General features: G+C 49.6%; 1 protein-coding gene across 1 annotated transcript in view; it reads left to right on the top strand.

Annotated features, from left to right (window-relative positions):
- The window catches only part of WSCD2 (WSC domain containing 2), a 100811-nt gene that overhangs the window by 12365 nt on the left and 63205 nt on the right, over positions 1–25241 (top strand). The gene's annotated exons all lie outside the window — the stretch shown is intronic.

The raw sequence follows: 25241 nt of genomic DNA, 5'->3' as shown, positions 1-25241 counted from the left end.
GCACAGCGAGGGGGACACAGAGCCTGTTCTGCCTAAACCATAGAGAGCTCGTGTTGTGGCTGACCCCATCAGACCGATGACCCCTTGTTCTAGAAACCTGGCCACACACTGTATGCTTCCCACGTCCCCATGGATGGCCACGGGAGAACCTTTTTACTCTAAGCTGCGCCATTTGTAACCGGCTCCGTGGATGGGATTCAGCGAGAATGGCTGCTTTGAAGCAGTTCGTTTTGCTGCCTGAGATTATTAATGCTTTCTCTGATTTCCTGCTCCACGCTATTGATTTCCTGGGATAAAACATCCTCTGCAGAGGCTGAGAAGGTAATTCAGCTGCTGTGCCTGCACTGAGGGGTCTGTCCCTGCTCTCGCATTGCCTGCTGTGTGACTGAGGGCAAGTCACTGCACCTCTCTGACCCTCAGTTTTCTTATCTGCCTCCTTAGGAGGTGGCTTGCACATAATAGGTGCTCAACAATGCTCAGCCTCTCCTGTAATACTCGGACCCCAGCAACCTGGGGGGAGGTAGATGCTACTGCTCCTGGTATGTGCTGAGCCCTCCTCTGTGAGGCCCTCTGCTCACGCACTGCACTCTGAGGCTAGTGCCTTTGCCATCACTGTTTTTACGGATGAGGAAACAGATGGAGGGGTGGCCCATCCTGGTAGGATGGGGCAGAGCTGAGATGTGACCTCCAGCCTGCCTAAATCCAGAGGCCCTGCCTCTTGTGAAGGGCCCTGCCTGCTAAGGGAACCAGTTTGTATCTATACATAGCAACAACACACAGGAGCACCCGGGACCCTTCGTTGTGAAGTCTAGACCCAGCTCTGCCACTAACTTGCTGTGTGACATCAGGAGACTTTCTTGACCTCTCTGGGCCCTTTCTCTTTAGTTCCTTAAACTCACCTTGCTGTCTTCCATTTCCCAGTCTTTGTATAGGCCGTGCCAGCTGCCCAACACATTTCCTTCCCCACCTGCACCCCTTTCAGTTGGTTAACTGCAATTCCTCCTCCAGATCTTAGGTGAAGCATGGAGCTGGGCCAGGTTAGATCCCCCTAGCCACATACTCTCCGAGCTTTGTCTCCTTTCTTCAGGGTTTGTGATGACAGCACTATGTGATAACATAACTAATCTTTGTCACCTCTATCAGACTCTGCTTGGGGAGAGGGTAACAGGAAGCTGTTAGCACCTTCCCTGCGCTCTCACTCCAAGCCTGCCACCTGCATACAGCAAAACCTGGAGCTATTCACTGAAATTTAAAAGGAAGCCTGAGGACCCTCGCACTGCTGGTGGAAGTGTGAATTGGTACAACCGCTTGGCAATATTTACTAAAGTGGCAAGATACATTTCCTAGGACTCTGATACCTTATGTCAAGATATACACCGACAGAAATGAGACTATGTGTTCTTTTTTAAAATGATACTCAGAATCATGAAAACCCAGAAACTATACAATATACCATTACAGTAGAATGGACAAGTAAAATGAGGTTCAGTCATACCCCAGAATAGTACACAGCAGTGAAAGGGAAAAAAGTATGTGTTCCAAAAAGGATCTATCATGCAGGAATAATGGTGAGCATAAGAGCCAGACACAAAAGAGGCTAACGGACAAAATTCTTTTTTTTAAGATTTATTTATTTATGCATACAAGAACCAGGGTGTAGGCCAGAGGTACGGGGGTGAGAGGATTCACCAGAGACAGAGTGGGGAGCAGAACAGGCAGACTGACTGAAATACACTGCTGGGGGGAGCAGTGGGCGAGACAGGAGAGGTCTGCTGAACCATGTGGGTCAGCTCCCTGGCTGGGGATCCAACTCATGCTGCAGTGGCTGGCAATAGCTTGATAGCGCTGTGTCTTTAACCCCTGCACCACCAGGGAGCCCCAATGGCATAATTCTAATCACAAAATCTTGAAATAGAAGCTTAGCTGCATGATAATGTTTGGGGATGTTTGCATAATTAGATAGAAACATAAAGAAAAACAAGGAAGAACTGACCTTATGATCAGCGTGATGGTGACCTCAGGTGGGGAAGGGGGCAGGGTCTGGACCAGAAAGGAGCAGAGAAGGGGCTTCTGGGTATTGCTGTGGTTACATGGGTCTGCGTGCTTTGTGTATTGTCCTTCAAGGTGTAAGCTTTGTTTTATGTGTTCTTTTTTTTTTTTTTAAAGATTTATTTATTTATTTATTTATACAAGCACTGGGTACAGTCAGAAGCGCGGGAGGGTGAGAGAATTCACCAGAGCCAGAGCGGGGAGCAGAGCAGGCAGAAGGACCGAAGTACACTGCTGAGGGGAGCAGCGGGCGGCAGGAGAGATCTGCACGCCATGTGCGACCCTCACTTGGTGGCCAGGGATCGAACCGGCGCTGCAGAGGCTGCGAGCAGGTTCGCAACCCAGCGCTCAACAGCTGTGCCACCAGGGAGGCCCAGTTTTATGTGTTCTTTATGTGAGTGTGGTTCTCATGAATGGATCCTCTGTGTCCCCCTAGGCAACTCCCCTGGGGGGGGAGTCCCCTAGCTAGTCCATATTGCTTTGACCTGTGCGTGGAGAATCTCTTCTACCATCCTGCTTTAAGCCTAGTTGTTCTCTAGTTTAGCTTGACAAATCATTCCTGCTTAGGGCGTGCCCCTCTCTGTCCTGTAAGTCCCCCGGACGTCTATACTTCTCTGTGTGGAAACAATACCTGAGCATCTTATATCTTGGCATGAGGCCACCTGGCCAGAGGACACCATTAGCCTCTGTTTTCAGAAGGTGATAAGGATGGAGGGTTGATTGCCCATTAAAAAAGAAAATGTGAAAGAAAGAAGGAGAAAAAGAAAACCTGAGAAGTGTTTTCAAGTTTCTCGTTTTGCAGGCTACCAAAGACAGGCAGATAAGCTGTCGTGGAATGGGGGGGGGGTCAGATGACAGGGTGGAGGCAGCAGGTGCCAGACCCAGGGTGGGCTGACCTCCTTGTCTGGGAGAACTAGGTCTTTGGACTCGCTGCCCCAGTTCTTCTCCTGTGGCCTTGATCTCTCTTTCTGTACAGACAGGAGGGTGACTCTGCTATGGAACTTGGGTCTCAGCTGGAGAGCAGAAACACTGCGATTTCTATAGGTCCTTGGAGCTCGAATCAGATGGACCGGGAGTCGGGTCTTCTGGGGGCTTCCTAAAGTCTCGATACTGGCTTTGGATTATTAACTCCTTGATGGTGAACTTCATCCATCCATTCATTTTTTTTAAAAATTTTTTTTAAAGATTTATTTATTTATGCATGCAAGAGTTGGGGTACAGGCCAGAGATGCAGGGGGTGAGAGGATTCTCCAGAGACAGAGTGGGGAGCAGAACAGGCCAGTCTACTGAAATACACTGCTGAAGGGAGCAGCAGGCATGACAGGAGAGGTCTGCTGCGCCATGTGGGTCAGCTCCCTGGCCGGGGATCAAACTCTAGCTATGCTGCAGTGGCTGTGGATAGCTTCACAGTGCTGCGACTGAACCCCTTGCACCACCAGGGAGGCCCCACCCATTCATTTAAGAAACATTTGTCAATCTATTTAGCGTTCATTCAACAAATACTAACTTGAGCTTACCTTGGGCTAGACTCTGCTAAGCATCACCTACAATTAGAGTGGTTTTGGTTGGTCTGCAACTTCCCCAGTTTTAGCACTGAAAGCCTAACATCCTGGGAACTGCTTAGTCCCAGGCAAACCTGCACAGTTAGTCCTTGGTGAATAAGAATCTTGTGGTGCCTGCTATCACGGAGCTCACTGCCCCGTGGGAAGGACAGGAAATTGCAAAGCCATAGATCAGCACATTGAAGGTACGGAGTATATGAAAGCCCACAGGATGTCCCTTAATCAACAGAAGGTGTCCAGGAAGGCTTCCTGGAGGAGGTGGCATCTTAGTTGAGCCCTTCAAGAGAAATGGGGTCAGGCAGGGGTGAAGGGTGGGTACAGAAGTTACTTAGTGCATGCTTGGGAATTATCTGGTCCCTCACTTTGTCCTTCCCTTTGGGCCCTCTCTCTGCCAATCCTATCCTGAACATGGGTTCAGAAGCAACACCAGAAAGTTGTCCCCTCTTAGAAGTCCCAGCCACAGGCTGAGATGCCTGGTTTTTGAGGCCAAGTGTGGCCAGGCCTAGCAGGCCCTCCTAGTTGGAACCTTGAATCCGAAAGCAGGTGGTGCGTGCTTTGCGGTCTTACCCTCCGGTCCCTGCTTCTCAAACCAGCTTGAGTGTCCCAGAGAGCGGGGATTCCTGACTGTGGCTTCTCTCCACCCCGGCCCCCAGGGCCCAGGCTCTGCTCTCCCAGGGTCCCCCGTTGTCACCCTTCATGGGTCTCCTGCTGTCCTGCACTGTCTCCACACGCGGCTCCCAGGGTTCTCACGCTGATGATGTCCTCTGACTGATAATGTTTGCTATCTACCGTACAGCGACCCCGCCTTTCCTCTTAGCTGACAGGACCACCCTCTTCTTCTTTGAGAAGGGGAGGTGATTTGAGAAGGGAGGTCTGACTCCCTGGTTCCCTCCACTGCAGCGGTTCTCGGGCTCGGCGCCTTCTGCATTTTGGGTTGGACAGTCCTTTGCGCGGGCTGCCCCGTGTGTATTACAGGATGTAGCGCGGCAGCCAATGCCAGGACACCCCCCTCAATGGTGACAAGCAAATTTCTGCAGGCCAGTATTGCCACATGTCCCACATCACCCCAGTTAAGACTCCTGGTTTGGACCAATGTTAATACTTTCTCCCTGGGAGTTGGTTAAATCACCTCCCCTTCTCAAAGAAGAGGGTGGGCGGGGTCGCTATACGGTAGATAGCAAACATTATCAGCCATGTCATGTGGCTTTTTTATTTTTAACATTCCAGTAAAATTTTGTATTATTTATAAACACAGGTAGCCAGATTTGGGGTTTGGCTCTCTGCATGCAGTTTCCAGACCCTTGGAATGAAAAAATAACCTCTCCTCCCTGAAGGAAAGCGCTCCTTCTAGAACAGAACTGACATATTTATGTGCCACCTACTTTGGCTAGGGTTATCCACACAATAGATAATAAATCCATCCTTTTAAAAGTTTAATCCAATTTTTGAATCTCGATAAAAGACACGTAACACGAAACTTGGGCTCTTATGCACACAGTTCAGAGGTGTTGATACATTTACTCAGTGCTGTCTCTCAGCACCTCCGTCTCCGGGACTCTTCCCGAGAGTCTTTTTTTCCCTAAGATTGATTTTATTTATTTACACATACAAGAGCTGGGTTGTGGGCCAGAGGTGCAGGGGCTGAGAGGATTCACTGGGGAGAGTGGGGAGCAGAACAGGCAGGTCTACTGAAATACACTGCTGAGGGGAGCAGCGGGGTGCCACCAGGGGGGCCCCCACTCACCAAGAGTTTTTGATTGCCTTCTCCATTTAGATCTGGGGGAGACTGATGCCCAGAGAGAAAGGGGCTCGCCAAGATAAACAGGCAGAATCAAAGTCAAGGTTGGCATGAGGGTCCCCCCACCCTGTGCCCCATCCACACTGACCCCAGGCACCTCCCAGAATGCCTTGTGCACAAAGGGACCACACAAATATTTAGTGACCATGGCTGCTGGGGACACCTTGAGCCGCTCCCTGGGCCCCTTCCAGTCCCCACTTTAATCCCTGCAAGTTTTTGAGATGAAAACCTACTCCGTAGGCTGATGGCCAGTTAATTGCTCTCTCTGGCTAGATAACACTTCTCATCTTTTTTATTCTAGAAATCGCCTTGGCCTCCCCTGAGATCCAACTGACTCTTTCCAATAAACAGCCCCCTTCACTGGCTCCCCTCCCCCGCCCAGCCTGGGCCCGCGGGAGCGCGGCTCCGTGATAAGAGGCCATTGATCCCCTTTCAAAGACGTCACCACCCTCCTGGACTATCTCTAGGCGTCTGGGGCTACAGTTTCCTCACAAAGAGAGCATTTAGTGGACTCTCCTCCCTAGGGATGCTCAGAGGCAGAAACCCGAGGAGAGAGAGAGAGAGAGAGAGAGAGAGAGAGAGAGAGAGAGAGAGAGAGAGCTGGAGACCCAGCCAGCTCTGATGGCAGAGATTTCTCAGAAAGTGCCTCTGTGTGGCTTGTTTTCCACACTGGCGGGCTGACAGGGGATGGTGTCTGCGGGCAGACAACTTACAGTCCCCATTCAGGCACGCCGAGGTTAGGGCCCAACCTGAGGGGGCACAGCAGGGGCAGAACAAGAGAACAAGGGCCCTGTGTTCCTGGCTCCAGGGTGGCCGCCACTGGCTCCCACTGGCTCCGTCAGAAATCCATGAAGCGGCTGCAGAGGCCCAGGTGGGGGCCGCAGTGCTGTGTGAAGCAGTGGGGGGCACATTGTCACCGTGAGCTGCATTTGGGAGGGTGGCAGTTCCCTTCTCCAGGTCGAGCCTGCTCTGGCATGAAGATGACAGACCATGTCCTCCCAGGAGCCCCAGCGCGGGGCTGGCGATTTCTTGCCCTGGAGACACAGAAGAGCCTGGAGAAGGGGTTCAAGCTTGCATGCATTGGAGGCCAGGCAGGTGACCGAAGGAAGGTGTGTCACTGACCTTGGAAACGTGGGGAGCTCACACCATCCCCCAAAGACTTAGCCTCCCACTGCCAATCAAAGAAGCCAGGGTCAGATCCCAGCTCTTCCACCTGCCACCTGGGTAGCCTCAGACAAGTGATTTCATCTCAATGTCTCCACTTCCCCCTATTGAAAATCAGGGTAGTGCTAGTGCTTTGTGGGGTTACTGCAAAGATGAAATGAGTTAATACACAAAAGTTCTTAGAATAGGGCTGGCATTTTATCTCTCAAGACAGCCCTGAACTCTGGGTTTGTATTTAAAAGCTTGAAATCATCGACAGTTGGCCGTGAATTTGAGTTGAAAAATTAGTAAATGCAACCTGCCCCCTGGTCCTCTGTACCCACAGCCCCCGGGCCACCTTGACAGCCTCTGGCCGAAGGCTTTGAGAGATGCAGGCTCCCGCCTGGCCTACCGCTGCCTGGCTCTTGACCTCAAATAAGAGACTTTCCTTGTCTCTGTGGCATTTGCACTGTCTCTGTATTCGTTGAAACCCTTCTATCCATGGCAGGAAGCAGTGACTCACATCGGCCAGCGAAGAGAGGTGTTTTGTTTTGAGTTTGAATTTGAGGTCACGTTTTTGCTCTTCCATGTGTGCACATGTTCCGCTCACCCTTGATTTTTGAGTGTTATAGCCATGGGGATGTGAAGGGGGAAACCCCAGTGGTCAGTGTGCTGTGCCAGGGCTTAGTGGCATAAGGGGGCTGTCACCACCGCTGGTCCTGCAAAGGCAACAGGCAGGGTCAGAGATGGCCACCTGGGAATGGTGGCTGTGCAGGGAGGGCCGTGGCGCCATGGGGTAGCGGGGTGCTCAGCCAACACCCATGGCCTCGCCGAGAGAGGTGCTGGGGAAGGAAGCCCCTGACTATTTTTACCTGCTTTCCCATCTCCAGGTGGTGACTCTCATTGGCCAAGCTCAAGGGGAAGCCAGAGAACAAGAGCTCACTGAGGGTCCCCAGAGACCAGCCCCCAGAGAAGGGGCTTCAGGGTGAGAGCAAATGAAGACAGTCAAAAATCTGAGTAACCAGGGAAGCCCTGCCTGCCTCCACGCTGTGGGTAGACGTTCTTTAGTCTAGGGAAGGAGAGAAGCTGGACAGTTGTGCGATTAGAGAAAGGCATTTTCAGAGAGGGTAGATGCCTCCTTGGAACTGTCAGTCTGTGTGAGTTTCCTATTGCTGCTGTAACAAGTGACCCCCAACGTGGTGACTTAAAACAACAGACGCTTATATTCATATAGTTCCAAAGGTAGGCATTCCAAAATGGGTCTCTCCTGGTGTTGGCCCAGCCAGGTTCCTTCTGGAGGCTCCAGGGGACATTAGTCCCCCTGTTTTCCCAGGGCCCAGCTGCTGCCCACACACCTTGGCTCCTGATCCTCCATCCATCTTCAGAGCCAGCACTTGTATAGCTCAAGGCTCTGCTTGTTGTCACCTCTGGGAATCTGGCTTTCCTGCCTTGCTCTTACAAGGGTGACGTGGTGACGTGGTGACACTGGGTAACCTGGGATAACCTCCCCATATCAAGCCCCTCAACTTCATCCACCTTTTGTATGTGAGATGATGGAGTCACAGGTTATGGGGATGAGGATGGGGGCATCTTTGGGCGCTGTTAGCGGCCCCCCCACTGCCATGCCTGAGAATCCCAAACACTCTCCATAACATGACTTTTTGGGATTAATTGTGTCCCCAACTCAACCAGAATTTCCCCAGAGCTGCGTGTTTGCCTTTAAATCAACTCACTGTTTTACTCAGCTTTATCCTACGTGATCATACACGGAAAACCATGGCTTGATGTTCCCTTATAATTTTTCTAAATATTCCTATTAAACAATTTGCCTGACTATTGACATTTTAAGAAGAGTTGATATGTGAAGCACCTAGGAATGTCTCAAGGAATAACAAGAGTGTGTGTACACCACACAGGGAGAACTGTCTTACTGAAAGGGAGGAGGTCACCTGGATGATAAATGTGGCCTGAAGCCCAGCCTGCTCTGCCTTAGGATTCTCCAGGGAAACTGAACCAATAGCGTGGGTAGGGGGAAAGATAGAGGCGTTGATCTATCCCCTAATATATGTGTCCATCCACCCATAAATATATGTATATATGTATGTATGTGCGGATGGATGGATGGATGGATGGATGGATGGAATGAGATGGATGGATGGATGGATGGATGGATGGATGGATGGATGGATACATATATCTATAGATAATGAGAGAGATTAATTTATTATCAGGAATTGGTTCACACAGTCATGGAAATTAAGAAGCCCCAAGATCTGCACTTGGTAAGCTGTTGACCCAGAAAAGATTATGTATAAATTCCAGGCTGAAGGCAGAAGGCCAATGTTACAGCTAGAAGATGGCAAGGTGGGGTGGTGAATTTTCCTTCTTTTTGTTCTGTCCAGGTATCCAAAGGATTGGCTGAGGTCCATCCCCCCTGGGGAGGGCGGTCTACTTTCCTCTTCTACCAATTTGAATGTTAATTTCATGCACAGACACCTTCAGAGACACACTCAGAGTAATGTTCAACAGAATGTCTGGGCCCCCGGTGGTTCAGTCGTGTTGATAACTAAAGTTAACTATGGTGGTGATGTTTGGAAATGATTCTGAGGGAGGAGTGGAGACCTACGTTTGGGATCTGGGTCTGCTCTGTGATATTGGCCAAGTCTCATTGTCTCTTGGGGCCTCAATTTCCAAATCTATACAATGGGAATGATTCCTAAGCTTCCCTATAGCTCAAATATGCTATGACTTTGCTATTAGCCCTTTGTTATTTTAGTAATGAGATACTGAAATCAGATAGACAGGTTTTGACGCGGAGAACTAGAGAATGGGTTGCTATTGGAGGCACCACAGAGGTCCCCCACCCCAGAAACAGCATTACTTGTTCTTCCCAGGCCTCACATAGAACAACATGCACTTACAGATTGAGGCTTTTAGGGGGTTGGGGAGAAACTGAATTTTATTCAGTCTTGTAGCTATTATACTAGGCCTATGATAAGGATTCAGTATGTTATCTGGTTGTCGAATGACTGATTGACTGGGATAGTCCCAAGAGATCAACAGATTCTGAAAGCCTGCTTGTAGGATAGAAGCCCCCAGAAAGCATAGTGATGAGCATCCAGCTGCTGTCAGACAGACCTGGGTTCATATCCTAGAGCTTTGTGACCTGGGGGAAGTTACTTTGCCTATCTGAGCCTTGGTGTTCTCATCCAGACATGGGGATAATAGTAGAGTGGATTAATTCATTTGTGAAGAGATTTAAATGAGAAAATCTTCCCTAAAAAGCCAGCCTCCTAGCACATCGTTAATGCTCCATAAATATTAACAACCACATCAGTTGTTATTATTAGCGTCCTACCTCCTATGTTGTCTGGGAAGATGTGCGTGATCTGATAAGACCCATGCTTCTTCCAGGCTGCTCAGAGGCTGTAGGGAGTGGGTGGAAACCTCATTATGAGGAGACATGTTGGATTCTTTGAAATATACATTGAAACATGCCCCTCCCCCATCATTCTGTACCAACCAGCCATCTGGTGCAGCTCAAATACCATTCAAATGTAATATTTTGAAACTGTTTTTAAGATGTTTCCTAAATGCTTGCCAAAACTCTAAAAATCCCATGTGAGCAAAAAGTATAATTGTTAATTGCCTTTGCAGTGTGTGGCTAGATTGTCAGATGGAGAGAGAGTGAAGGCAGGAGAAATGACTTATCACAAAGAGGAGGGGATGAGCCCCTGCTGGGTGTACCCTGGCCCTGACACTCACCACCAGGGACCTTGGAACAGCCATTGACTGCCGCTGAGCTGTTTCCTCCCTGAGTGACACACAGGCTAACCCGTCAGGTTAACTTGGGGCCTTGTAAGCCTAACCAAGTGGTAGCTGTCAAAACTGTACTTGTGAAGCGACTGGCACGTAGTTGGAGCTTCATGGATGCTCATTTTCCTGTTAGGTGCACCCGGGAGTAGAGGGATCAGTGGACGAACTTTGGTCGGATTTGAGCAGAGCCTTTCTGAGAATGGGTTGAGACCCAACCCCGTCTGTGTATTTCAACAGCACATTAAGGACCTGGCTTGGCAGATCGCTGGCTTGTGCTGAGGCGGACAGGTGTGGGTGGTGGGTGGCAGGTATCAAGGGATCTATTTACATCCACAAATTCAGGTGAACCAGAAATATCAACGTTCTTAAATCTCTTAAAATGAATTCAAATTAGACCTGGAGGCTCTACTGGTTTGCAGGAAACGTAATTCCCATCCTTACTGGGACACCTCCCAGGTCACCCTCCCCAGACATCCCCAGGGACTTACCCTGCAACATTCCCCCCCACCCACCCACTCACCCACTGTCCTCCAAGTCAGGCAACTCCATGCTCCTACACCCAGCTTGGAGCAGGGGGGCTCCTGCCCAGGTTGGAGCTCCTGGCATTGAGGCCCCCACCCCTGCACCCCTTGGGTACTGCCAGGACTTGCTTGGACCTCTGGCCTGTTCCCTGAAGTGGAGAAATATCTTTGTCCAACCTCCCCCCACCTTCAAGGCCACTTCTTAGGCTCTTCAAATACCTTCAACAGCATTTTGCCAACAGACTGAGTGAGTAAAGACCCACTGACTTGGCCGAGTGGTTTGATTTTTGCTTAATTAATATTATAAATATGTCTGTTTTTTATTATAAATATGTCTGTTTTGATATATATTTATAGATAATACATACTTTTACTCTCTAATATAGCATAGAAAATGTGATTAAAATTATAATATTAAACTATAACACATCTACTTTTACGTATTTATATATTATCTATCTCTGTATTTGGTGGGGGGGATTTTTCAGGCTTGCAAACAAATTGAGCAGAAGCCCCAAGGCCTCCTGCAGATCCTCTCACCCCCACCTCCCACGCCTCCCTGTGATTAACATCTTGAATTACTGTGGTTATTTGTCACAACCGATGAGCCGGTATTGTTGTTATTATTACTTAAAGCCCATGGTTTACGTTCACTCTGTGTGGCTCTTTCTGTGGCTTTGACAAATGTATAATGGCGTGGATCCCCATCAGGCGCCGTGGGGAAGAGCTTGGAGGCCTTAACCCCTCCCCCCACCCCCACCCCCGCCCCGCCTTGCCCTCCTGCACCCTCCCCCCAACCCCCAACCCCTGGCCATCACTGATCTTTTTACTGGCCTCATAGTTTTGCTTTTTCCATGTTTTTGACATTAATTAATTTAGCTTCTACGATTTAGAAAATGGAATCTTTTATATAAAAACCCAGATATCCAGATCTCTCAAAAAATTGGGCTGTGCCAGGTGACTCTGGGCTGCAGTGGAACTCCAGGGCTGCCCTCCCAGAGGGGTGCTGACTTCTCTTCTTCTTTTCTTGTCAACTACATGCACCCCCCCTCCCTTCCTTGGCCCCTGAGGGCATTGAGTTGATGGTGGGGCCTGCTCTGGCCTCCTGCAGAGACCAGAGCAGCCCTCAGCTGTGGGCTGCTTTGCTTCCTGACCTGCAGATACCTCCCTGAGGCGGTGTCACCCCAGACTAGATACCTGCTTCAAATGGGGAAGAAAGGAGTGTATAGAGAAAGGACACACAGATTAACTCCTCTGAAAACTATCCTGTAACCTGTGGAAGGCTCATGGGAGGCCATGTGGGCCCCGGCCACACGGCCACCTCAGGCTGGAGCAAGGGTCAGCATCCTACCCTCACCACCCATCTGCACCCCGGCACCGCCTGAGTCTCCTGGGCCCTGGGTGGGGGCCACATGAGGTCCTTAAGTGGCTGCCACAGCTCTGGGTCAATAATTTATGCTAATGCTGCACACACCCTACTGACCTCCTTTCTGGAGTGTGTCAGGGAACTGGATACCCAGAGATTAAATTGCTTCCAGAGCAGAGAGGTGGGCGGTGGAGCGGGTGGTGGCACCCGGAGACTGAGGAGGGTCAAGGCCAGAGCATCGTGCGACACAGCCCGATGAAGACAGCCCTATCTCTTGGCTGCAGCATCTTTCTTTGGAGAGAAACCCGGGGCTCTAAGCAGTGACACATGACCAGGGAGCACGTGCCCTCACCCGCCTGCCCCAACCAGACCCCCTGTGGGCCTCGTGTGCAGGATGGCGCAGGCTAAAGAGTGGCCCGACGAGCGCTGGAACCCAGCTTCTGCCCCTTCTGTGCTGTGTGATCTTGGGCCAGTTGCTTTGCTCTCTGGGTCTTCATTTCCGTCTATGGAATGGCGGCTCAGAGAGGCCAAAAAAAAAGAAAGAAAGAAAGAAAAAAGTGAAGGTGGCAATAATGCTTGTCTCATAGGAGAGTAAATGGGGCTGGCCTATCCCAGGGGTCCCCTCTCTGTCTCTCCCCTCCTAGCCCCGTGTCAGGCGGCTTGTGGTGTGCTGAGAGCTAGTCAGAGCAGGGGACAGCCTCTCTCGCGCGCGCAGAGCTGTGTGACTCGGGGAAGTCCCTTTCCCTCTCTGGGCCTCTCAGTCCCCTAACCTGGGGACTGAGCACTGAAGAGTGAGGCCCTGGACACCACGCCGAGCATGCTCCAGCTCCCACAGTCCCGTCTCTTCTTGAACCCTTGCAAGGCCCCTGCCGCCCGGTCCTCCCTGTTTGACAGATGAGGACACTGAGGCTCACAGAGGGAAGAAGTCACTGCCCTAAGGTTATGCAAAGGCTGAGTTGCAGAGATGGGGTAAAGGCCTGCCCTTGGCATGGAGCTCTGGGCAGGGCTGAAAAAAAAAGAGGGCAGGGAGTCTGCTGGCCTCAGATTCCCCTCCAGGCAGAAGATGATTTGAACATATTACTCTTGTTTCCTTTTTGGGGGGCTTATCCAGCATCTCCCTGTAGGCCCATGTCACTCCCAGAGCTCTTGGAATCCTGCCTGTTCACAGACAGAAAGGAAGGGAAGGGGAACTTGCGGGGGGGGGGGGGTGTCACAACACCCCCTTTCGATGCACAGAGGGAATAATCAAGTGCATGCACCTTGGAAAATGCACCTCACCCCTCCAACCTTCTTCTCATCCTCGGTCCCAGGGCTCACAAAGCTTCTTCATTCCTACTTTATCAATGTGCCCTGCACATGTATGAGCAGAGTTCTGCTTTAGGGAAAAGAAAAAAAAATTAGCTCTATTTTGTTCTGCGTCTCAGCATCTGTTTTCCCCCAAGAGCCACGGAAATTTCATCTCTGATAAACAACAGTCAGCCACCAGAAAAATGAAGGTGTCTGTTGTCTGCTGGAGAGAGGGGTGAGGCTTAAGAAGAGACACTCAAAGGATAAGTGGATGTCTTGAGGGGTGGTGAATGAAGGCTGATACGTGGTGGGTGTCATCCTTGTGGGGTTACAGACCTCCTCATCCCAGAGCCCGGTGAGGGAGGTGTTGGCATTGCCACTAGACATATATCCTTCTCTGATTTATATTATTGTTGAATCCCACATCTTTGGGGAGGTGATTGAAAATCTTTTTATTGAGGTACAACTTATATCCAGTCAAATTAAACAATCAATAAATTTTTACAAATGTACAGAACCATGGACCCATCACCAAGGTCAAGGTATAGACCATTTTCATCAATCCAGAAAGTTTCTTACACCCCCTCCTAATTGGTAGCCACCAAAGGTAACCCAGTGCTCTGATGTCTGTCATCAAAGATTCGTTTGTCTTCCCTTGAACGTCATATAAATGAAATCATGCAGTGTTTTTTCCCACTGCAAGTCTTGTCCGTGAGATTTACCCCTGTCGTTGCATATGTCAGCAGTTCATTTCTTTCCTTCCGGTTTCATCCACTTTCCAGTTGAAGGACATGCTCTTATTTCTCCTGCTTGGGGCCATAATGAGCAGAGTTGCTAGGAAGGTTCCTGTTTAGGAGTAAAAGTGAGGGGCAACCTCCAAGCCAGTGGGGGTGCTCATAGTGAACTGGATGGTGGCAGGTGGAGCCTTCTAGACTCCACCTCCTGAGTGGGGGCTGACAGGAAATAGGCGCAGAGCTGAGGCTTTTGGTAATAAACTGTTGGACTTTTAGTAGTTAAAACCACTGGGCTTTTGGACAGTTAAGCTGTTGGGATTTCTGACAGTTAAGCCATGGTGAGAAAGGTTCTCTGTGGAGAAGCCACCAGCTTGCCACATGTGGCTTTGGTTTGGACCTTGGTTTCTGCTCAGTGGATGCTCTCTGCAGAGAGACAGCATCTGATGACATGCCAGCCTATAAATTCTCTCTCTCTCTCTCTCTGTGTGTGTGTGTGTATGTGTAAATAAATCCTGTTACTGCTGTTCCACACCCAGTGTCTGCTTTTGGGTCATGTCCTGTATTCATAAGTGAGCTGGTGAGGACCCACTGATGGGTCAGCTGCTTCTCCTGGGTTTCTCTTGTAAAATCTTGTGGTAGATAAAAGCACTCATTTCCCTTAGCTAAGTGCCTGAGAATGGAATTCAGGGTCAGAGAGTGGGTAGATGTCCATTTTCAGTAGACAATGCTGGTTCCACAGTCTGGAGCTAACTTTGGAAATGCCTTCCTTCTCTGGATCAGCTTTCTTTCCAGAAGATGCCTTTTGCAGACAAGGTTTTATTAGACTTGTTCACAAGGGAAAGTGCACCAAGAAGGAAAATTTCAGACTGGCTCCCAGAGTCCAGTTTCTCTCTCCACATTACACTGGTAACCAGAATTATGAGACAAGGAAGCCCAAGATTGCCTTACAACCCAGCCCAGAAGAGCATCATCAAATCTGGTGGTTTGGAGCCAGTGGGGCATGAGAGAAGATAGAGATGAGAGGGAGCTCCTGCTCCTTTTTACCTGGGCCCTGTTCTTTCTATGTTGGACCTTCTCACTTGCTGAATTGATGAGGCAGAACTCACCAACTGAGTGTGTGGTGGAGACATCGCCTAAACTGAATTCATCAACATACCACCTTCATGATTTTTGGCCACGTTTACTTATTTTTCTTTGAATTGACTTATTTTTTTTTAAACTGAAAAGTGTTTATTTAAGGGCCTCCCCGGTGGTGCAGCGGGTTGAACGCAGTGCTCTGAAGCTGTCCGCAGCCTCTGCAGCACCAGTTCGATTCCCGGCTGGCCAGGGAGATTCCCACATGGCGCGGCAGACCTCTCCTGTCTTGCCCACTGCTCCCCTCAGCAGTGTATTTCAGTCAGTCTGCCTGTTCTGCTCCCTGCTCTGTCTCTGGTGAATCCTCTCACCCTCCCACGTCTCTGGCCTGGGGAGTGCTAGTATAAATAAATAAATCTTTTTTAAAAAAGTGTTTTATTTAAGAAGACCACTGATCTGCAAATGTAAAATCAGTATAACTTTTCCTAAATAGAGGTTAATCACTATAAACACGATAAAAACACAACCAGGGCAACCAGTTCTAGTCTGACACTGTTGCCAGGCTGGCATTATGAGCCCGAGACCTCTTTTTGTCATGAAGGCAGACTGACAAGCATCAGGGAGGCATTGAAGATCTATTAGCACCAAAGAGAGACTTTCTTCTTGATACAATCAGAAAGATTGAGAGGTAATTAAAGAGGAATAAACTCACTTAGTGATCAATTTTGTTGCGGAAAGTGGGAATCTTCTCTCATGCAAGGGCTGGTCTTACAACTTGGGGAACATTAGAACACTGGTCTGGAGAACTTTGAGTGAGCTCTGTACCATTGAATTGATGACTTCCCCTCTCTGTACCTCAACTCCCTCTTTGGACAATGGGATCATCATAACATTTGTATCAGAGCCCCTGAGGCACTCATTAAATGACTCTGAGCTTGGCATTATCATGAATCTTGTGGCCTGCATGGGAATGAACACCTGGGACATTCCTGCATTGTGATTCTGTTAGGGCTTCTACTCCTAAGCAAAGTCAGCTGTTAGCTTCAGCAAAGTCCCCTGCCATTCTGGGGGAGTGTTTACCGCCCTTGGGATCCTGCCAAGGTTAAGCAGAGGACATGGTCCTGGTGAAATTCACACAATTTGTCATTTGCTTATAGGCACAGACATTATATCCCACCCACCAGAGGGAAAAGAGAATCTCCCCAATATACCTGCTATCAGAGATGTGTTAGGGCTGGGGGTTACCCTGTTAGAACTTCCTGGTTCAAACTCAGTTCTGCTGATTCCTCACTCTGTGTCTTGAATATAAAACATCCCTCTGGGACTCAATTTGCTCGTTTGTAGATAGAGATATTCATCTCCACCTGATCTGGTGGTATGGATGATCTGATGATACAATGAACACAATATAATAGTCAGATATTAATAGGCAAAAAAATGTTATGATAGTTATTCTCTCTTGAAGAAGTCATGGGGTTCTTTTGAATTCTCTGCAGAGCTGATTCTGCCTCTTGAGTTCATGATTACCCCAAATCTCAATCTCAGAAATCCTCCTCCACCCAACTTAAGTTCCAGATTTCTACTTCCCCATACCTCATACTGCCAAAATGCACAAACTTCAGTGGGAATCCTACAACAGCTCTAATGCAGATAAAACTTTTTTATGTTGAAAATGGCAAAAATACAATAATTAATTTGGGTTCACCGACATCAAGATCCACAGGATCTTGTTTCAGGTGTGGCTTGATCCAGGTTCAAAGACAAACCAACAAATCTTAGTTTCTCTGCATCTCCACCCTTCTCTGATCTTTGGATGTCCTCATAGTTGCAAGGTATCCCCAGGAACGCCAGCTCACTCTTCCTAGATGTCCATTCTGTAAGAAACTAGAACTGCTGTCACCCAGACAGTCTCATTGGTCTGTTTAGATGATCCACATAACCAACCACTGTGGTGGGAGTGGGAGATGGGTTGTGCTCAGGCCAATCAGGACCCATTTTTGGAGCTGAATGTGGGGTCAGCCCTACTCAAACCATACCGAGGCGGGAAATGTGGACTCTTTAGCGTACTGATGCTGGCAGAAGGGAGTGAGGCCTACAAGGATACTGGAGCAGCAATCAGCTAATGTCTTGACATCTTTCTCAAAGAAATGACAGATTTTCCAGTAGAAACCTAGCCATGCAACAATATGAAAGGAGTACCTCCATGCCAACCCTCCCAACCCCCCATTCATTCCAGAAGCTGAATTGCCTGAAAATAACAAGGTTGGAGTTGGAGCGATGAATGCCGCAAGATTGACTCAATACTAATTTTGCCTGGGAGCCGGAGCTATTTCAGGCTCCCACTGAGCCCTGGTTTAGCTTAGCTGGTTAGAGAGCAGGACTCACAAAGTCAGGGGTATAAAAAAGGGACAGAAATGTGGGCCTGGAGGCAGATGAAACTTCACTGGAGCTCCCAAGTAAATCACTCACCCTCCTGGGTCACTATCCCCATGTCTCCTGGCCCCCCTAGGTCCCCCTACCTGTGTCCCAGGTGAAACCTGACTTCTCACCTCAAGATTGGGTGGGATTCTCTCCCCTGTGCTTCTGTGGCCTAAGGCTCCATCCGGGATTCAAGTCCCAGTTCCCCCTCCCCCCTGACCCCCACTCTGGATAAATGACTTGGGGTAAGTTTATCAACCTCCCTGTGCCTCAGTTTTCTCATCTATCATAGTGGTAATGGGAGTAGAACCTATCTTGCCTTGGTTGGGTAACTTTTGTAAGCCTTTAACACAGGGTTTGGCTTAGTAAATGTTACTTTAAAAGAATGGTGAGTCTGAAATGCAGATAAACCATCTAGCCGGTGAAGTCCAGCTTCCAATCTCTTACTGCGGAGTATCACAAGACATACGAAGCTGGCGTTGTGTGTGATTCTCTCCTTCATCTCATTACCTAGCACACTGGCTGGCAGAGAGCAGATGATCAATAAAACTATAAAACTTGTTGAAATAAATGCCCCAGTCCAGCATGTTCTCAGGAATTCCCCCAACTCTATTGAGAGCCCAGAAATGCACAGCTAAGTCCTCTCCAGAAATGTCAATTTGCAGGACCAGTGTGTACTGGGATTGGGGGGATGTTTTGAGAGGTGCTCAGATTACCTCCCTTCTTTGAAAATTCCACTCTCTCTACTATCCACCCACCCAGAAACTTGAAGTTCAGGAACACCTGAGCATGCAGACATCCACACACATCCATGGTCACTGTGGTATCTCTGGCTGTAAAGAGTTAATTAGAATAACAGGGTGGAGGGGTTGGGGGGGTGGGTGAGGACTCTGGGCTGGAAGGTTTCGCAGGGTCAGGGATGGAGGAATGTAGTAATCACAGAGACCAGCTTTCTGGATGAGAGGAAGCACGGCTTTCGCTCTGCCCAGGCCTGGACGGGCGGTGACGCTATGTAAACTCGGTTGGCAGTCGTACTAACAATAAATAAAGCGCCCAACAAGGCCCCTGTGTTTGAGCAGCCCACGAAAGACCCGAGGGAGATTATTTCATTTGGTGTTTGGTGGCAGCCCTCATGGGTGGCCACGAAGCCAAGATGGGGGCTTTTCTCCTTGAGCCTTCTTGAACTGGGAAGGAGAAAATAAACTCCTTGGGTCCTGTGGTGGGTGACTTGTTTTTCTCTTCCTGGAGGCAAGCTCTAAGATGTAGGCTGGCACTGTTCTTTGGCCAAAGAAAATGTCCTGGGTGTAAGAGTGGAGTGTGTGTGTGCTCAAAAAAAGGACCATCTTTCAGCTTCACTGTTATTTGTACGTGTTATCGGTTGAATTTAACATAAGGTATTGCTTAACTATATTAAAAAACTTGGCAAGGGAGGCTGGCAACTCTGTGCCGGGCACTGTGCTTGGCCCCCCGAGCACACATGGAGGGGCAGAAGATGGTGACAATGGTTGTGGTGGTGAAGATGGTGGTGGTTGTGATGATGGTGGGAATGATGGTGTGGTGATGACAGCAAACACATAGCTGAGCTGGCACTACATGACCCATAGTCTTCTAAATGCTTTAATTTAACTTGCTAGTTTATTTGTCACACAACCACCCTATGAGGAAGGGCCATTTATCATTGACTCTCTCATGTGTGGGTTGTATAATGCTGGGCAAGTTGTTCTATCTGTCTTGGTTTCCCTACCCATAAAATGGGTACAAAAATAGCACTTCTCTAACATACTCAGTAGTTGCCTTCACGTAAGTGTTCAAGAGTAAAAAGTGATTCTTATGGCTCATCGCTGGAGGCTCCTGTGAAGAGGGAAGTATTATAAGGACCCTGGTTTGGCAGAACTGTGGGCAGATTCTCCCAGCTAGGAATGGCTGAGCTGGAGTTCAAAGCCACACTTGGAGTCTCAGTCCCAAAGGCTTGTAGAAGCTCCTTTAGTCATCTCCAGCAGGGCTGGGGGTAGGGGAGATGTTTCTGATTTGTGAAGTCCCAGGCTAAGGCAGGGCTCAGAGCACCACATCAGAGAGATCAGCCCTCAAGCTAGCTGGGCTCCATCAGCCTCTGCAGGGTCCTAGGCTGGGGTGGCCTGGAGCCCCCCATGGTGATGGGGGAAGGCAGGAAGAAGCTGGAGCTCCTGGGCACAAGGAATAAGTCACTTGGTACCAAGTCTGCATGCCAGAGAGGCAAGGTGTTCAGATGCCTCACTTCTTACGTAAGGAGGCCACAGAGCAGTATTGATGGAGCTGCTTTGAGTCAGGAGATTCTAGATAGTTTTCTGATGTCTGCAAATCTGTCAGATCTCTCAGGCTATGCCATCCACTATGGTGACCACTAGCCACATGTGACTACCGAACCCTTGAAATGAGACTAGTTCAAATTAAAGGGTGCTGTCAGTGTAAAATACACGCTAGCTTTAAATCCTGATAGATAAAAGAATGTGAAATAGCTCATAAATAATAATGTTTAATATTCACTTCGTGTTGAAAGGACAATTATTTCCTATTAATTGCTACTGTTAAAACTAATTTCACCTGGTTTATTTCCCTTTTTTAAATGTGGCTACTCAAATCCTTTAAGCTGTGCCTCTGACTCTACTGTGTTTCTGTTTCTCTGCTGTTTACAATCAGCTGAGGTCATCTAGCAGCTTGCTGAGGAGGTTCAGCCCTGGAGTCAAACAGTCCTGATTCCAAATCCCCTGTGAGCCACCAAAAAGCAATGGACCTTAGGGCAATTCACTTCTCCTCCCTAGGCTCGGTTTCCTCACCTGTAAAATAAGGGTAGCAAGGGTAGCTGTCTAGAGGGTTGTTTTGTGGGTACATGAGAGATGGCATGCACAGTGAAGACAATGCCTGGCACCCCAACTGAGAGCTATTGTTGCTATTTATTGTTAGCTGACATCAACTGACCTAAGGGAGCCCCAACCACTCCAGCCCCCATAACTGCCTTATTATTCCTCCCTGCTGTTTGCAACAATTTCTGTTTCTCAAACAAAGCACATGACTCTCAGTAAGAATGCCTTTCTTTTCCCACCAAATTAAAAAGAAACTATCAGAGACACTGATTACTATGGAGCAGGAATTCTGCTGTTCTGGAGGAAGAATGAGCTCTAGCGATGAGTCAGTCCAATTCTAGTCCAAAAGCACAGAGTTGCACCATTGTTGAGGACAGTGTATGATTTCCAGGGTTTCAGATATCCTAAGACATCCCATCAACCCCTTATGAGTTAAGGGACCTTTATGAGTTTAGACTAGGAGAAGAAGAGGAGGAGGCCTGTGGTATCTTTCAATCTCTTCAAATTAGACACAAGGATCCGATGATCAGAGAGGTTAGGTAATCTGTCCAAGGTCACACAGCAAGTAGGTGGCGGGTGATCAGGTGAGCACAAAACCACTTGATATATTGTGTCATCAGACTTAATCATCACAATAACCTTGTCATTCATTATAAGATCTTCTAAAATAGTTTCCTTATTTGAAGTTGAGGAAGCAGGATCAGAGAGGTTAAGTCACTTGTTTACAATCACACAACGGCAGGTGGAAGAAGTAGAATTCAGTACACTCTCTACCAGACTGGACAGTGTTTCCCAAAAAAAATTCCCATCCATCAGAAGCCTCAGAAATGGACCTTATTTGGAAATAAGTATAACTAGTTAAGATGAGGTCATGCTGGAATCTAGTCCTTTGGTGTTCTTTAGAGAAAACAGAAGTGCAGAGACACACAAGGAATGCTCGTGAAGACAGAGGCAGAGACTGGGCGGAAGCATCCACGTGCCACAGAAAACCAGGGGCTGCTGCAACCCCCAGGATCAAGGGAGACCAGACCTGGAGCAGATTCTCCCTCACAGCCTCCAGAAGGAACCAATCCCATGGACACCTTGACTTTGGACTTCTGAACTCTGGCACCGGGAGAAGAGACATTTCTGCTGTTTGAAGTCACCCAGTTTGGGTAATTGCTGCCGCAGCCCTAGGCAGCAGACAAACCAGGCTGACACCAGGGCCTCCCTTTACTGTAAAAGCACAGCTCATCCTGGGAGCAGCGGTGGGCTGCGCCCTCCTCCCTCTGCCCCAGACCCTCCCACCAGCCCTTAGAAGCTTGAAGTGGCCCCACAGGCTCGGGGCTGCGGCTGTGGTTCAACTGTGCCATCCCGGCTGCTCCTGGCATTGTGAGCTCTTGCAAATTACTGTTTTCAGTTGAAAAGAGGCTCCAGAGAGCTCTTCAGCTGCTCAGCAGGAGACGTGGATGCTCTTGAATTAACACGAAGCAGCAGAACCTTCCATGGCTGATAGCCCGGAGGACACCCGCTCCCCCCCCCCCCCCCCCCCCCCCCCCGCACCCGCACCTTTATCCTGTCCCTCCTTTCACTTGGGAGGGAGGGACAGGGCTACCTCTTCTTGGCTGCACAAGGGCAGGCTCTGCGGAGGCCAGGTCAGAGTCGCCTGTGTTTGATCTGCCTGTTGAGAAAGGGGTCAGGGGATGCTGACTTGGACTCTGCAGTTTCCAGGGGGTCACAGCCTTCCTTTGAGGGCCCCACGCAGCCTCTAACCCAACCTGGCAGTCCATCATTGGCCAACATGCATGGGGGGGGGGTCTTTATTATGGTCCGATCTGAGGGCAGGAGGCCATTGAGGAAGAGCAAAGCAGCTGTGTGTGTGTGTGTGTGTGTGTGTGTGTGTGTGTGTGTGTTTTACAGACTGTCTGGGGTTCAAACACCCCTGCCTTGCTGGTAAGACAAAAAATTACCTCTGTCTCTGTTTCCACCTTATCTGGGGCATTCTCCCCAAAGCCTTTTTCACCTGTCGCCATCCAACCAAAATGTATTGCACGGGCCATGTTCTGGGCCGCCTCAGGAAGACAGTACTGCAAAGCGTTAGCCGCTTGAATCTTTATGAAAACTCTGTGCTTTATTTTTGCAATGTCCCCATGTTACAGATGGAAGAACTCAGGCCCTATCCCGTGCCCAGTTTCAGAGAGATGGAAGTGGTCAGGAGGGATTTGGGTGCCAGTTTTTCCTGCACCAAAGTCCCCACTCCTTATGGTGTGAATCTTGGTAGTTTCTCCGCTTTGCGAGCGCATCCCGTCCCCGGGTGCCCAGACCCGTGTGTCTGGAGCTGAAGTTACAGACCCACCAGAGCTGGGCAGTAAAGTGGCGAAACCTAGATTGTATTGAGGCTTATGTGGCAATAGAAAAAAGCGACATGAATATAGAAGGGGGTTCAGCTCTGAATGCAGCGTGGGCAAGTGGGAATTTATAACCACGAGCGGGGCGGGGTGAATGAATGGAAAATTACTGGGAGGAAACACGGGGGTGGGAGGGGGCGGATCCAGGCTCCTCTGTCCTAGCAGGAGTCTTGTTGAAGGCAGGCCGGGTGATCACAGCCCCCGGGGCCGGGGCCGTGGCCGTGGGGGTGGGGGGACGCGCAGGGGACCAAGAGCCCTATTAGATATCAGGCGTGATGAGAATTGGAGGGTGGGGGGTGGTTCTGGTCGCGCTGACTTAGCAGAATTCATGCTAAATTTGGACAACGCGGAGACACCTACTTGGAAAGGAGTTCAGGGTGAGGCCGAGTGGAGTTTGGGGAAGGAGAGACTCTTTGTCACTATTTATTCCCCATCTTGTCCTTAAAAAATTCTTAAGGCTGCAGCTGCCCTGAGTAGAGTATGTAATTAGACTGGGCCTGGCGACAGACGTTCTCAGCGCAATCCCGACTCCACCACCCGCGAGGTGTGTCTTGGTTTCCTCATCTATAAAATGGGGATCACGGCGGGCCTTGAGACCGGGGCTGGATAGGGTGATGTGGAACAGCCTGGCACATGGCACAGGTCCACGCACGCAACCAGAGTCTGATGGCTGGGCAGTGTCCTCCAAGACCGTGGGTAGCCAGTGACTGTCGGCCCTCGCTTCCGCACAGCCTCACGGAGCCTCTGGAACTGGAATGCACGGGCGCGTGGGGAGAGCCGGGATGCAGCTCTCTCCTCAGCTGGGTTGTGGAAGGCCCGCCCCCAAGAGGGATGGCTGAGCTGAATTGGGGTGCTAGTGGTCTTTAATGGGGGGTATCTCCCAGGAGACAGAGACATTGTGATTGTCACCACTGGTAGATGCTGGAAGGCACGCTTCAAACATCCCGCACCGCGTAAGACAGCGCCCCTGGACAGCCAGTCGTCTCCCCACCAATGTAGTAGAGCCAAGGCTGGGAGATGCTGGTTCCTGCATGAGCGAGCACTTCAGTCCCCGCTGCACAGAACCCCGGAGTTCCAGGGGGGCTGGGAGGGAGCACGCGCCGAGCAGTCCTCCAGTCTGCCTCTCCCATCAGCTGCTTCCAGCCCAATCATCAGCCCTCCCTGTGTTTAATAGAATCCAGGCCAGCTGAGGCAAATGTAAAAACAAAATCCTGTGCAAAAGTGTTTTTATGTAAACACAGCAGGGGGTGGCGGCTGCCTGCGGTGAAAGTACCCCGTGGCTGGTACTTCTCAGAGCAAAAATAAGCCCTCACGTGTGCTACTTGCACTTGGAGCAGAGCAGGCAGAGAGCAGGGTCATGTGGGAGCCCAGGTGCGCCAGGAGCCCAACCTGGCCTGTGCCATCTCTGCCCTCCAGGTGAGCATCCCCCGCCCTGTGAGAAGTGAGCAGGTGTGGATTGTCTTGGAGGTCTCTCTTCTTTCGGGGCTCAGCCGGCCTAGCAGGAAAAAAATCACAGTGGGTTTTAGCTTAAATTTTTTTGTTGTTATTGAGCATCATTATTCACAGTAAAATTCACCCATTGTAGTTTATAGTTCTGCAAGTTTTAACAAATGCGGTCGGCCATATAACCACCACTAGCATCAGGATATAAAGCAGCTCACTCTGAAAAATTCCTCCCCACTCCCCCGGCCACTCCCCTGGCCACCAGTGATCTGTTTGCATTTGGCCTTTTCCAGAATGTCATATCAATGGAATCATGGCGCCTTTTGAGTCTGGCTTCTTTTACTCGGGGTAACGCCTCTGAGATTCAGCAATGCTGTTGTCCGTAGTCATCCCTTCTGAAGTTGAGGCGTGCTCCCTTGGGGAGATTTACCAGTTTGTCCATTTGCCTTTGAAGAGCATTTCGGTGGTTTTGTTTGGGGCAATTGCCAATGAAGCCGCTGTGTACACGTGTGTCCATGTTTCCGCCCAAGCCTGGGCTCTCGTTCCTCTTGAGTAAATATCTAGGAGGGGGATTATTGCGCCCTAATGTAAGTGGATGTTTCTTTTTCTAAGAAACCCTCAGACTGCTTTCCACGATGGCTGTCTGCCCTTCGGCATCGCTCCCCCCAGGATGCGTGGCCCACTTGTCCTGCACACTCTCCAGCACTTGTATTGTTGGGTTAGATATTTGTGTCTCTGGAGAGTTTGCTGTGGTATCGCCTGTGGTCCAGTGAAAGCACGGGCTGTTGGGTTCCGCGGTTCCA

Source organism: Talpa occidentalis, unplaced genomic scaffold (genome assembly GCF_014898055.3).
Source record: "Talpa occidentalis isolate TD23 unplaced genomic scaffold, MPIMG_talOcc4v2.1 talOcc4.14, whole genome shotgun sequence".
NCBI lineage: Eukaryota > Metazoa > Chordata > Mammalia > Eulipotyphla > Talpidae > Talpa > Talpa occidentalis.
Note: the sequence above shows the minus strand (reverse complement) of the source record. Positions and strands in the feature narration are given on the sequence as shown.